General features: G+C 36.8%; 1 protein-coding gene across 1 annotated transcript in view; it reads left to right on the top strand.

Annotated features, from left to right (window-relative positions):
* LOC310738371 (ciliary microtubule-associated protein 2-like) overlaps positions 1–14,650 on the top strand; it is a 365,395-nt gene that overhangs the window by 245,814 nt on the left and 104,931 nt on the right. The window lies entirely within an intron of this gene.

Genomic DNA, 14,650 nt, shown 5'->3' with positions numbered 1-14,650 from the left:
ATAGATAAAACTTTATAAGTTTACCCATGCACAACACATCCTGACTACAAATAACTGAATGATCATGAACTAAAATTAACATTAACAATGCAATTTTGATAATAATAATAATAATAATCATTTCATTTCATCATCATCATCATCATCATCATCATTTTTGGGGGGGGAGTGGTGGCTCCAGCGGTTAAGGCGCTGGGTTACCGATCGGAAGGTTGGGGGTTCAAGCCCCGGTATCGGCAAGCTGCCACTCTTGGGCCCTTGAGCAAGGCCCTTAACCCTCTATGCTCCAGGGGACCCTTACGAGAAAAATAAATCAAGGACCGTCACGTCGGAGCGAAGTGGGGCCGCCTTCCCGTGGGCTCACCACCTGCAGGAGGGACCGTAAGGGACCGGTGCTGAGAGGATTGGGCAGCAGTCGAAGGCGGGGGCCTTGACAGCCCGATCCCTGGACACGGAGAAGTGTCTGGGGAATCTGCTAAGACTGCTGCCCCCGCGACCCGAATTACGGATAAGCGGGGAAAGATGAAATGAAATGAAATAATAATAATTATAATGTCTCCTTATATGTCCCCTGAGGTATAAATCAGAATCAGAATACTTCATTTATATTTATTTATTTTCATTTATTTAAATTGTTAGGTTGCAGTTGCTCACAGTAAAATTGAAGTAAAAGCTGTAGTAGTGTAGTGTTTATTCATGCACCACACAAATGTAGCTAGGTAAAGAAAAATGACCACTAGGATTGGATTGTAGTTAAACTGGTCTGTATCTAATCTGTGCCCTTTCTGAAAAAAAGCAGATCCCAGGAAACTCAAACCATTTTTGCTGCTAGTTTTGTTGCATGACTTTGCATGAAATGTAATCTACATCAACATAAATAAGACTGACTTGATTTGGATTCCTCTACTACACTGCTTCCAGGACACATGGATATCTGATTGTGTCTGAATAATGATTTCAAATTGCCCACTTTGATCATGCTGACTTACAAACAGAAAAATCTAGGCACTGACTGTTGCAAGGCCAAAAGATAATCAAATCTAAACACGATTAGTCACTTCTCCCCATATTCTTCTAGCAAAGAATTTTATGAAACACATTCAAACAGAAAAGGGAGTTTAAATATTAATATATCTATTGCCCAAAAAGATAAAAAAAAAAAAAAAAAAAAAAACAACCACACAATCTAATTGATTGAATGGAATCTTGTTGGTCTTTGCTCATACATTTGCATGGAGTGTGGAGTCAAACCACCAAGCCACTTGCCAATAAAATCACAAAGGAGAATCACACATAAAATGAGTGTTATTCACATATGCAGATGCAACGTATTGGATTCATTATTTTGTTACACTTGACTTTTCCATGTCACATTTTTCTCTTGTAATGCAGGATTAGTGCTCGTTTATATAAATACTTTTCCAACTGCTGGACTGTTTAAATTAGCACCCCATTTCCACAGCATGTAGAGCTCACCGTGCTAAACTGTCATGCTGGGAAGCATTGTATGCACATAATTCACAACATGCAAATTCTATTTTACTTATTGGATTTTTAGTTGTTCTGTTAGTTGTCAATCATCTGCTCTTATATCTAGGCATTAATTTACTAACCAATTAAATAATTCAATTACAAATGATATGACTGAAATTCTCATTCTCTTCACCTAATATCTTCTAAAGAATAAAAACAGAACTGGTCCTTCTATCCAGCACAAAGCTTCCCATGCGGTCATGCCAAATTTCCATTTAATAGTCAAAGGATTTCCAAACAAATTCATCTATTACAGCCAGCACTAGGAGGCTGAACAGTTCAGAAAGAGGCTGTCCAAAAGCATGAGTAAACTTTTAATAAGGATGACCACAGAGGACAGGTGACGAGCGAGCTTCTCCGGAGCATGGCGCAAGAGCACATTTATATGTACTGTTTCTACATCCTCTATCTTTTGTGTCAGCCAGTGTTTATATGGGGAGTAAAAAAAATGAAAACGTCAAATCCCAAGATAGTAGTTTGATTAACCACTAGGCATTTGTTGTCCGACAGTTAAAATACCTCCCCCCTGGGAGCATTATTATGAGCAAAATCCTCTGCAAAATGAAAAAAGAGGAATTCCATATCTTAGATTTATCCCTAAAGCTGCATGGATAAGGATATGTTTTGAACAATGAATTGTATGGCATTTGTTTTTGTTTTCTGGCCCATATTTTGTGTGGTCACAGTCAACAAGATCCATCATCAAAACTAATTAAATACTAGTCCTAAATCTTAAATAATATTTAATATAAAGATTTAATTTAATTTTAAATGTCCCGTGTGGTCTTACATTTTTAATACACATTTCCAAATGTGCGGATTCAAACAGACAAAATAAAGCATTCCAGATATTTTTCACGCGAACAATAAAGTCTGATTTTACAAAAGACTAAAATAATCACAGACATGTAGTGTTCTATGTGTTTGCTAATCCAGAAAAGCTTATGATTGCAATACTTGACCATAGTATTGATATTGGCTGAAACCCTCTCTCAATCCATCAAAGCTCAAACCCTCTGCTGACTCTGGGGCTCCAGGCTCAGTGCTTAAATCCAGGTCTGCTGTGTGTGAAACTCAATCCAGTGTTCCTGGCACAGGGGAAACACCTTGAAGCAGCCTTGATGCAGCCTGCTGACCTGTAGAGTCTATAGATAAAAACAACCTTCAGTCAACTGTTCCAAGGTGGTGAATTTAATCACCAACTGGAGGGCCTGAAACCTTTTAACCTAACAAAATGTGCATGGTGCACTGAAAAGGATCCTTGAGCATTGGCCACTAATACTGTGATCATCAAGCTTTGAGTTTGAAGATCCCTCTGCTATAGCCATTAGCAAGGCCACATGGTGCAGAGGTAGAAATTGTTGCACTCTGGGAGCATGGATCAGAAGCAAATTTCTCTAAATACACAGACAAGGATTGTCTAAAACAAGAGGTAGCTGCTACGTGCTCAGTAGACACCTGGACTCTCATTTAAAACTCAGAAAAGGGTCATTTAACGGACAACAGGATTCAACATATAGATCTATGCCTCAAAAGGGTCATAAATCTGGAATGGAAAACATTGGAAAGCGGTCTACTGTAGGGAAGAGTGAGTTAGAGTGAAGATGTGAAATACTTGAGTGAAGAAGTCAGCCTGGACAGTATACAGTCCATTGCACATTGTCTGGAAGGGGCACATGATGCCTCTATCATGCAGCAGCTACCAACCAGGAAGGGTGAGGCCCCAGCATGTGTTTCCTTTAAGACAAGTGAAGACAGCCACCAGGCTTTAAAGCTGTTGCTAATGCTAATCACAGGCAATGTAACCCTCTTGAATTTAGGTTGGTTCATGTTGTACAAGTTAAAAAAGAAACAAATTCATGTATGTTGTTCATAGCAGGCGTTGACTTGGCACACTGTAAGTGTGTGAGCAGGTTAATTGTACTATTGTTATAGCTAGTATTCCTAAGGAAATATACCTTTTAAACGAAACATGTTGTATAATTTTATTTATTCCAGCCAAAGTTAATTAAAATAAATGATTACAAATGATTAAATAAAGCACTATGGCATATAAATCCTTTTTTTTTTTTTTTTTTATTGATTGAGGTTATGGCTGTCATTCCATCAAATGCATATCCAAATTAATTTAACGAGCATGTTTTAGAAAACAGTGACTGATTTCTGCATGGATTAAGTTTTAAATCTTTGAAAAAATAATAAATAAACAGTTCACATTTATTAATGGAGGATCTGGGGTACTGTATTATCCAAAGCTCCAATACATTTACAAAATGAAGCTTAGCTTTATCCAGCTAAGGCATTTGTTCCAGATACCAATGAGGTAAATACACAGGAAAATCCAGGTTGGTGTTCATATTTGAATGCAATAGAATGCAATGCCGTTAATCGGACAAACTGATACATTAACGTGTTTTTAGCGAATCGATGTCTTTTTTTTTTTTTTTTAATCAGATACTATAGACTGTAGATACTATATGTACTCCATCTTGGTGCTTCAGTGTTCTGTTCCTCTAGCTATGTTGTTCTCAGACTTCTCAGATTACCATACATGTGTTTTTGCATGTGCAGGAAATTTATAGGTTCTATCTATCGCTTTTGTCAGATTTTATGAAGATGTTTTCACATTCTTCCGACAAGCCATAAAGTAGACCTCACTTTGGATAGGCAATAAGTCAACAGGAAACTTTGATGTCTAAAAAGGCTGGCAGTGCCAATGCTTTACTTTGTGGGAGTATTGAAGTTGTTATGAATGAGTAGGGAGGAAATTCAACAAGTTGGGACCAGACCTTGTGATGATACTGCATGGAAATCAAGACCAGGTCCAGAGGTTCTGAAAAACATGCATTTTCCACCAAGATCAGATGCCAGAGCAGTGGGAATATCCGGCCATAGCCAAGTTCACGGCCAATGTAATCCCTGTGAGGTGGACAGCTATTCACTCACACACACACACACACACACACACACACACACACACACACACACACACACACACACACACACACACACACACACACACACACACACACTTTGGAAGCAATACATACAAAATATTTTTTCACACACCATAACAATAATAATAACCATACACATTGCAGGGCATTTGCATGCATTTTAAGTCTATATAAACAATGTGTTTCCCATATTCAGTAAAACTATTACCATAGAAACATTTGACATATAGATTGGCATTAAGTTATTATTTCCTCTATAGGGGTTTTCATTCTGTGGCAAAGCATGACAGTTTTAGCACTCAAGAGTTCCGCTGGGTTTTCAAACCTGACCGATTGGTGCACGATGTTGCAATTAGCAGGCCATTTTGCCTTGGTTTTAGCTTTCCCAAGTGCTGCCTTGCATCAGTGGGGAGCCAGTGATGTTATGCAAGGCTTTGTGAGAACCAGAGTGTGTGGAATGGAGGTGAATGGGCGAGTCTTCCCTCAGGTCCTCCATTGGCTGCTTACTGACACACAGTAATTGATGCCTCAAAGAGTGAAAGAGCAATGAGAGTCTGCTGAGGTTATTCAGCATTTGATCTTTTATGTAGAGAAAGCACACAAAGCAAATCCAACTACTATACCACCCCCTTTGAGAGTGAATCTTTTTGTCACAAATCCCTTTGGTTGTGTACTGACATTTTTTTTTTTTTTCTTACAAAAGATTGAGGGACGACACACAGCTGGATTGCGTTATTTGCTGAAAGGGCAAACTAAACATGAGTGCAAAAGGCAACTCTTCTCACAATTCTTAGGGTCCTGGCTCTCTTTCTTCATGACAAAAGACTGATTTGCTGCTTGCACAACAATCGTACATGCACCATTAGAAAGGAATTAAAAACACTGTCAGGCTCAAACTTGTTCCTGTCTAATAAAATAGGTTATATGATGTGTGCTATCCATAAACTTTGGCTAAGGACTGAGCCTATATATATATATATATATATCCATGAGCACATTTTACTGTACAGTATGATTATCATTTATATGCATCACAAAACCAATTCCTGTGACTAGTTATGTCTCCTCCTCATTACGGTCACAAAACCTTGTTAGAACAAATCTAATTTCCTAATCATGGCTGTTAGAAAACCCAGAAAGGCTTTTTGCTAAATAAACATTGGTATGAATGAGGCAACAACTCTAAAATGTAATTTCCTTGTTAGTAGGATGATCAACTACAAGTTTACATGGTGATAGATTGGTTCCTTGCTGTGATAATGCTTCCACATAACAGAATGTGGGATAAGCTAAATGATGATTTATTAGACAGAAGGTTCCCCTGCTGTTACTAAGAGTTCCATGGTGGATAATCTTTTTGAATGATTTCTCCCATTTGACTGGAAACTGGAAAGTTCTCATAAACCAGCAGTTTAACTGCAACCATGACATTCATTTAATGTCCTCTGGGTTGCTCAATGGTAACATACTACCGGGACAGATGCTGTCACTCGGGATAAAGACATTCATTCCTTTAGGCTTTTAGAATTTGGTATGAAAGGAATATACTGTACATACTATTGAACTCTGGAACTTTGGAAATATATATAAAAAATTGACATTTTAACACAACCTTTTTACTTTTTCTTTATTATCTCTATCTTTACGGAAATAAAGGAAACAATAACATGACCTGACTTTGACTGTTACACAGAAGTGCAAACACTGGCAACATTAAAACTATCAGCTTTTACTCAGTAAACTAGGTCAATATGCAAAGAGGTTCAGGTCTCACAACTGTAATATATTACTTTGAGAATTCAGAATTTAGGGAGAAATGTTCCATAAAGCATCATACCAAGAGCAGTAAATAAACCCTTACCAGTTCCAACACTTGTTTAAAAATATTTTCTGTTTATAGCTAGCTTAAGTCTGCGAATCATCAGCTAACCACATGCTGCGTAATGTTTTTTAAAACATTCTAATTTTTTTATTGTTTAGGATGATTTTCTGGCCTAATATATATTTAGTTGCATTAGCGAAATGAAGGAAAGTTGGGATTGCGGTCAGGTGAGTGACTTGGTTGTACAGCCAGTTGGTTGCACAGTACTCACAGTCACATTATATGCAATCAATAGTTAATTCACATATTGAACATAGCAGGATTTAGATGTTAGTTGTTAAACACGTTGCAAAATTGCCCTGAAACATAATCGGGTCTCAGTTATCAAATAAATCCAACTTCAAGTGTTTGGTTTTTTTTTCTGTGGAATGTCAGCTCAAGCAAGAACGGATTCAAAATTGTACCTTGTATCATTATATCATACATTTTCTGCAAATGTAAAATAGTGAATTAAATCATGCTAAAATAACCAATGCACAGAGTACATTTTGTGATTTACATTGTGTGTCAATATGTATAAGCTACTCTGTCTAAATCAGAGAAAAATGCCATAAAGCATGAGTGCACTAAATTTAGGCAAACAAACGCAAATGCCAATCAGGACATTTCTGAGACCTCAAGTCTTGACCACCTACATTTTTTTAATTCCAGATTTACAGTTTAGGTCTACTGTAACCGTCAAACATTTCACCATGTCAGTAACATATGGGAGCCATAAGCAACTAAAAATCAAAGGAAATGATCCTTCCACTGGGTTACAAGTCTAGTGGGAGAGTTGAGCATAGGTGCTTTTAAAAGGGTGCATCTCTTTTGCCTGACATTTCCATCTCTGAATGATACATAAGAAATAAAAAATGACAGGCATGTTTTTTTTATAGGAAAATAATCCACACCAGGGTGCTCTGAATCAGCCTGACGGATTCTGGTTTATATTTTGCATCTGCATGAAGAAGCAGCCGCCGTGAGAGTGGCATTATTCACACCCTCGCCTGCATATCTCCTGTAATGTTATGACAAATGTTTATCAAATGCATTCGCTCAATTCATCAAGCTGACAAGCTCTGTTTCTCTTTAAAATGTTTCACCATCTTTGTGATTGAGTTTTTTGTTATGTCACATATATATAAATACTATAAAATGGCAGTGTTTGAACACATAAGCTCTATATATATATATATATATATATATATATATATATATATATATATATATATATATATATATATATATGTGCTCATAAGTTTGGTATGTGATTTGTGAGCATTTCATTCCAGATTTAGTCCCAATTTGCTCTAATAAGTCCCTTTACTCTTCTGGGAATCTGTTCCACCAGATTTTGAAGTGTGCTTATGGAAATTTGTGTCAGCCACAAGGGTATTATAAAAGGCAGGTAGTGATGTAGGTGAGGAGACCTGGGGTGCAGTCAGCATTCCAATTCATCCCAAAGGTGTTCAGTAGGGATGAGATCAGAGCTCTATAGCAGGCTGCTCAAGATCTTCCTCTCCAAACCATGTAAACCAGATCTTCAAGGAGCTCACTTTGTGCACAGGGGCACTGCCATGCTAGAACAGGTTTTGGGTTTCCAAGTTCAAGTGAATGCAAAATATAAACAAAAATGCATCTAAAGACGTCCAATACAATAGTGTGCCTCCAGCTTAGTGGCAACAGTTTGGAAAAGAATCACATATACAAAAGAATCGCAGCCCAATGAACATTTTTGATACATTTAAAATAAACAAAAAGTTAAAATGGGTATATCAATGATTTCTGATTTATCATGCTTATAAATTGAAACAACAGAAATATATTCCAGCTGTCATGACTATTCTTTAGCTAATGTTTAATATTTTGCCACATTTACTGTACAGTAACACATCTAACATGCTTACATAGTATTTTATGGCACATAGCATATTTGTATGATAGTGCTTTGAATTTGCCATTATACATTGGGGTTATGGTGTTTTATTTCAAGCTAAAACTACATAAAAAATATTATTATCCCAGTATGTATATACTCGGTTGTAATAGTAACACATCTGGTGTGCAGTATGTCAGGGCAACTTCTCCTCTAATTCATTTTTCTCTCACCTTTGACAGAAATTGCAGAATAAGAAATGGACCCAACCCTGAGGGTATTCTTTGCTTGATGATCACCCCCTGCATACCCTCTATCACTCACAAAACCACACTCTTACATCAGACTGCTTGGTCTTGTTCCAACTCTTATGTCACTTTTAGACAAATGATCAGAGTACTGGGTACGTTTTCCTGCTGTGCTGTTGGAAGAGCTGAAGATCTGGATTGTGTTAGACCAAAGCACCATCAGCCAAGATGCATAATTAGTGACTCAAAGACCAAGGAGAGATCTGAGTGCAAGTCTCTTTTTTGACGCTGTTGTGTGAAACAAAGTAATGAACCATAAATCATTTCTAATAGTCAAAAATAAAAAAACAATCCTTTTGTTTTGCCCAAACCTGATCAGATGAAGATTATATAACAACATTACCCAAGAATTTTACATAATCCTTTCCAGCACTGACTTCTCACTGAACCATTTCTTAAGATGCATTCATTTCATTTTGAGGGCAAAACAGTATTTAAAGTAAATGTACTAAATTAAAGACTGCAGAAATTCCAGTCTGTGTCCTATTTACTGCCAGCTCACATACCTGGAGAATGTAGATTAGGTTTATGGGTTAAATGAGGTTCATGGGACAGGGCTATGTCTGGTGGAGCACAGCTGGTGGGTCAGACCCTCTGCAGTATTATAGGGCGGCTCTTCTGAATCAGCAGCTTAGATAATAGACTACACTTATCTAATGAAAAACCTTAGCACTTTTACACAGAGTATACCTTGTTCTATTTGCAGTTTTACCCGTAGGCTCCGATTTTTGCAGGACTGCACTGTCTCAACATCTTAAACTGCTTTACTGCCTCCTTTTTCTCTCTGCAGGTCCTAGATTTTGTGGCAGAATCAAGAATGATGATAGTTGCAGCTCTTGTATCAGATTTAGGACAATAGATTCCTGGAAGACCAGCAGCAAAAAGATTCTAAATAGCTCATAGGTATTTAACATATAGTAATGTACACCATCTATTTAATATAGTATTATATATATATATATATATATATATATATATATATATATATATATATATATATATATATATATATATATATAATATACAGAATATTATTATAGTATTGGGGAGGTTTTTTTTTGTTGCCATATTTGGTTCTTCCCCAAACTGTTACCACATAGTTTGAGGCATACAATTTGATAGGATGTCTTTGGATGCAGTAGCATTTAATTTCCCTTTCACTTCAACTGAGAGACCCAAACCTCTTCCAGCATCACAATGCCCCTTGGCACAAAGCCAGCTATGGTTTACAGCCCATGTTGTGAAATGGTTTTTTATACGTAGCGTGCAATAATCTAAGAGGCTAAAAGTCCAAAATTGTTACATTCTACAACATTGAAGATTGTTTTTTTTTATTTTCATTTTCATTTATAACGCAACAACAACTAAAAAAAAATCAAAAATTTGCATTGTTTTAATGAGATCATTAATATACTTGTGATGTCACAAACTACAGTATACTATCTGTAATTCCTCATTTTCTCTTTTGGCTTTTCTTTTTTTTTTCTTGAATATTGGTTGAAATTATAGAAAAACAGATCAGGCTTGGAATTCTATCACAACAATCCACACATTATACACCCAGAAGATGCTAACCTTTAACCTTTGGCACACGAGTCACCATCATTTGAAGACAGGAGGAAGACAATGTGTAGGATAAGTGTAGAGAGATAGAGGATGCTTTGTATAGCCCAAGAGGGCTGTGTTTAATTAAAATTCAATTTAGGTTTGCTCTTTTCAGCCCTTTTCTAAAAAAGGCCAAATGGGTCACATCTTGTAAGCATACTATTACAGTTCTAATAAAATTGGATCAAGTTTTTTCTAGAAAACTATTGAGTTATAACTTAATTGCTTCATTTCTGCACGTTCCCCACGCTCTTAATGCACAGAATGCGTCAGTTGATTTTATTTTGTTGAAAATTCAGGCTGATCAATTTCACCATAATCTACACATCTACAGTGACATTATAATTCAGTGACATTTGTTTAAGACTAAGAATTGTTTAAGGGAAAAATAAAGTGTTGCACATCGACGCCTCAGCTCATATGAATCGTACGGTCACCGAGTCTTGGATGGAATGACAAATACATGCTTACGGTGTTAAAAGCTATGGGTGGTTTGGGGAACATAATATCAACATAGTCTCAATGAGAGTACAAAGAGATGACCTTTTTGGGAAAAGTTTTATAACATGCTTGTTCTGTATGTGTGACTTTCACAAACCACCGACACCCGAGACTCCTTTAGTAAACGTTACAGAAATGTCTCCAAACAAAAAGAACTTCGCCACATCAAGGCACACATTTTCTTTGTTAATCGGAAACACGTTTTATTTACTTTCAGCTCCGTTTATTATCATGCTTAGGTTTTGCGGATCATCCGCTATACAAATCCTGTGTGGATAAGCTGGTAATATAAAAAAAAAAAAAAAAGAAAAAAAAAAAAAAAGCATGCAATAATTTAAATTTGTTGTTTATGTTATGGTTGAAAGTAATGCTCGAGAATTTGACCATGATGTGGTACAAAGCTTTATTACTACGTAATTAAGTGTGTGCACATGTACAGCCAATCAATTTAAATGACCCCTGCCTGCATAACAAGACATTCATTGATTAATTAATTGAATAAGTATCATAATTGTCATTTTATTTAGTATATTTAGTACATATATTTAACAAATATGTTTAATGCCTATAAGTAATATGTTTCATTGTTTTAGAAAATGGTGAATTTCTTTTCTCGACGCCTCAAACATGACGTTGAATATTGACCTTTAGCAAATTTCAAAACTTGTCAAGTTTCCCACTCAATGCTTCTGTATGACCTATGCCACATCAGGTTGAAAGGTTCAGTGACCTTGTTACCACGGTGATGCTCAAATTTATGGCAGCAGTAGAGGTGCTTCCTGTTTATCTTTAGGTCTGCTTGGGCTGAACCATAACACACCCTGCTGAGTGCAGTGGTTCAGTCTAACAGGCAGCCCCAGACGCAGAACATGTCTATATGTTTGACTGGAAGAAAGAGATAACAGTAGCTTCATTAAGGACAGAGCAAAAGTTTATGTTCTTTTTGATTTCACCATCAGAGCAACTGTGACTCTCAAAACTGGACATGAAAATGGACATAGATGTGCTCATTGATTGTGCCAGGAGCAAAGATTAGATTACGGATGTAAATATTATGATTAAATAATATTCTTTCACAAAAACATTAATCTGGCATATGCAGAATTTCATTTTATTTAGAATTTTTAATTTATATATATATATATATATATATATATATATATATATATATATATATATATATATATATATATATATATATAGGAAATAGCCTAGATGTCTTTGCCTGCAAGCAATTTTCAAGAGAAAAGTCCTAAAATAAAAACACATAAGACAAAATATGTAATTAGGTGTATTTACCTTACAAGCTAGTTTTCACTTTTGTAATCCAAACAACTCTATCACTATAATACAGTGAATACATATCAAAGTTTGGTGACGGTTTAATTATCTCCTACAGTCCAGTCCAAAAAGGCCACTAGCGAAAGGTTAGCAAATAGAAATAATAATCATATCATACACTTACTCTTTCACGACATACCTTTGTGTTATATTAGAAACGCGTCACAATTCTTATCTTTTAGCTTGTCTGAGTTTCTACAGGTTTTCTTCCTTTTAAAATTGCATACTATATTAAAGTTCTCAGCCTCTGAGATTTTTATGTTACCACATCTTTGATTTCCCTGAGTCTAGCCACTTCCATGTATTCTGTGAAGACCGTTAACCCTTCATTCCTTCCTGCCCTCCAGGGAAGACAGCAATTATGCTATCAGGAAAGGTGAAAATTTATGTTTGACCCCTAGAATGTATGGGGAATGTCAGGCTTAGTGGTCCTGTTCACCCTGTGCTCTCAAAAAAAACCTGAATAATGTTCTAAAAAGTCAGAGTGAGTGCTTCTGAGACAGCAATGATTAACCATAGGCATTGCAAAGATGAAATTAATTGCAATTCTTCCTGGCAGTGAAACCAAAACTCTTTATTCAAGCTATTTTGCTGCATCATTCACTCTTTAAATTGGAGGTAATTTTGTTCTTCTAAGTGTACATATGTGCATGTTCCACTCCTGCTGAAATAATGTATCACAGGTGCAAACCTAACATACACAAAAACACTTACTCATACGGAACCAGTCGGAGGTATTTATACTGTCATGTGCCTTCCTTAGCTCCATTCAGGCTGTTCAAGTTATTACAGGGATTCAAGTATTAAAGCCCTGTGTTCATATACACCGGGAAAAAGAAAATCTTCATTTTATTGTAGAAATTGTAAGAATGGTTGCTCCATTTTAAATGAACATCATCTCCCATCCCCTCATCACACCACCATGCTAGTGTTAGCTGTGCTATTGGACTTTCATGGGGTGTCTTCTCAGTATGTCATTCTGAAAATACATTATGGGCTCTTAAGCCACTACTGTTACTCCACATACAGTACATTCACAATGTGGTATTAATTTTAAGTTGTGACACTCAATTGATATAAATACTGTTAAAAAACACCGACAGACTGCACTTTCATTTTACAAGCTAAGGCCCAGATGCTTCTGTCTGCATGCAATTTTCCAAGTTGAAAATAATCCTAACCCATCAAACTCAAGCACATCACATCAAACACCATATGGAATTAGGTGTGCTTCGACTACAGAACCCTTGTCAGGAACCAGAGAATTTTGGCACTTTTCCCACTACCTGAACCAGGACCAGATTTTATTCTTGGGCCATAGCTTCATGTATGCTCCTCTTTAGGTGTTTCTGTGGACAGAAAAAGGCTATTGTTTTTGGTGCAGTTCACAATGACTAACTAGAATTGCAGCTAAATATTATGTTAATTATTAAATATTTAATAACATTATTTGATGATTTGTTTTTTTTACATTTGATCTATATTAAATCCTTGCATAATAAATAAACATTTATGTTTGCAGCAAACTTCTTGAAATTGTGTGATTTGTCACTGTTTCATCAGTAAATAATAGCTAGATAACAATAAAATATTTTTTAAATATTATTTAAAAATATACAACAAATTGATCCAGCAGTAGTAGATGTGACCATGCAGTTGCAACCAACCTACAGTTCCCTAAGTGTCAACACACCAACAACGCCTGACAATCTGCCTTTATTCTCCAATTAGAGCAAAGGATTAAATATTCCGGTGCTGGGGCTGGGATGGAATATCAGTGGTGGGCGGTCAGGGCCAGGCAAGTCTTCTCTGCTGTCCTAAACACTATCAGAAGCACTGAAGCACTAAGACACATGGCACTTCTTCACCTTCCGCTTGAGTTGCTTCACAGGTGCGCAATAGAGATTAGGTCTGGAGACATACTTGGCCACTCCATCATTATCAGCTTCCTCAGCAAGGCAGATGTCATCTTGGCAATGTGTTTGGGGTTGTTATTATGTTGGAATAGATTTATTTGTCACATATACATTACAGCACATGCAGATTGCTTGGAAGTTGGGGTCAGAGAGCAGAAATGAAACAACACGACTAGAGCACAGAGGGTTAAGGGCCTTGCTCAAAGGCCCAAGAGTGGCAGCTTGGCGATATCGGATCCCCAACCTTTCGATCAGTAACCGCCTTAACCACTGAGCTACCACTCCCCAAATAAACTGCAGTTTAATAAACTGCAGGAAAACTGCAGTTTCTGAAGGGAGGGCATTATGTTCTGCTTCGGAATATCACAAGTACATCTTAGAGTAAATTTTTCCTTTAATGAAGCGCAGCTTCCCAGTACCAGCAGCACGTATGCAGCCCCAGACCATGATGCTACCACCACCATGCTTTACTGTAAAGCAGGACACAATTTTTTTTAGTACTCCTTATCAGGGAAACACATCATGCTGGACACCATCTGGGCCAAACAAGTTTATCTTCTTCTCATCAGACCACAGGACATGGTTCCAGTAACTCATGCTCTTGGACAGGCTGTCTTCAGCAAACCTTTTGCGGGTTTTCTTGTGAATCAGCTTCAGAGGAGGCTTCCTATTGGGACGACAGCCATGCAAACTGCCTTGTTGCAGCACTCATGCGTCTGTTTTTTTTAAGCCAGATTCTGCTACTGACA

This window comes from Silurus aristotelis, assembly GCF_946808225.1.
Source record: "Silurus aristotelis genome assembly, chromosome: 15".
Lineage (NCBI taxonomy): Eukaryota > Metazoa > Chordata > Actinopteri > Siluriformes > Siluridae > Silurus > Silurus aristotelis.
This window is presented reverse-complemented; position numbering and strand designations above follow the sequence as displayed.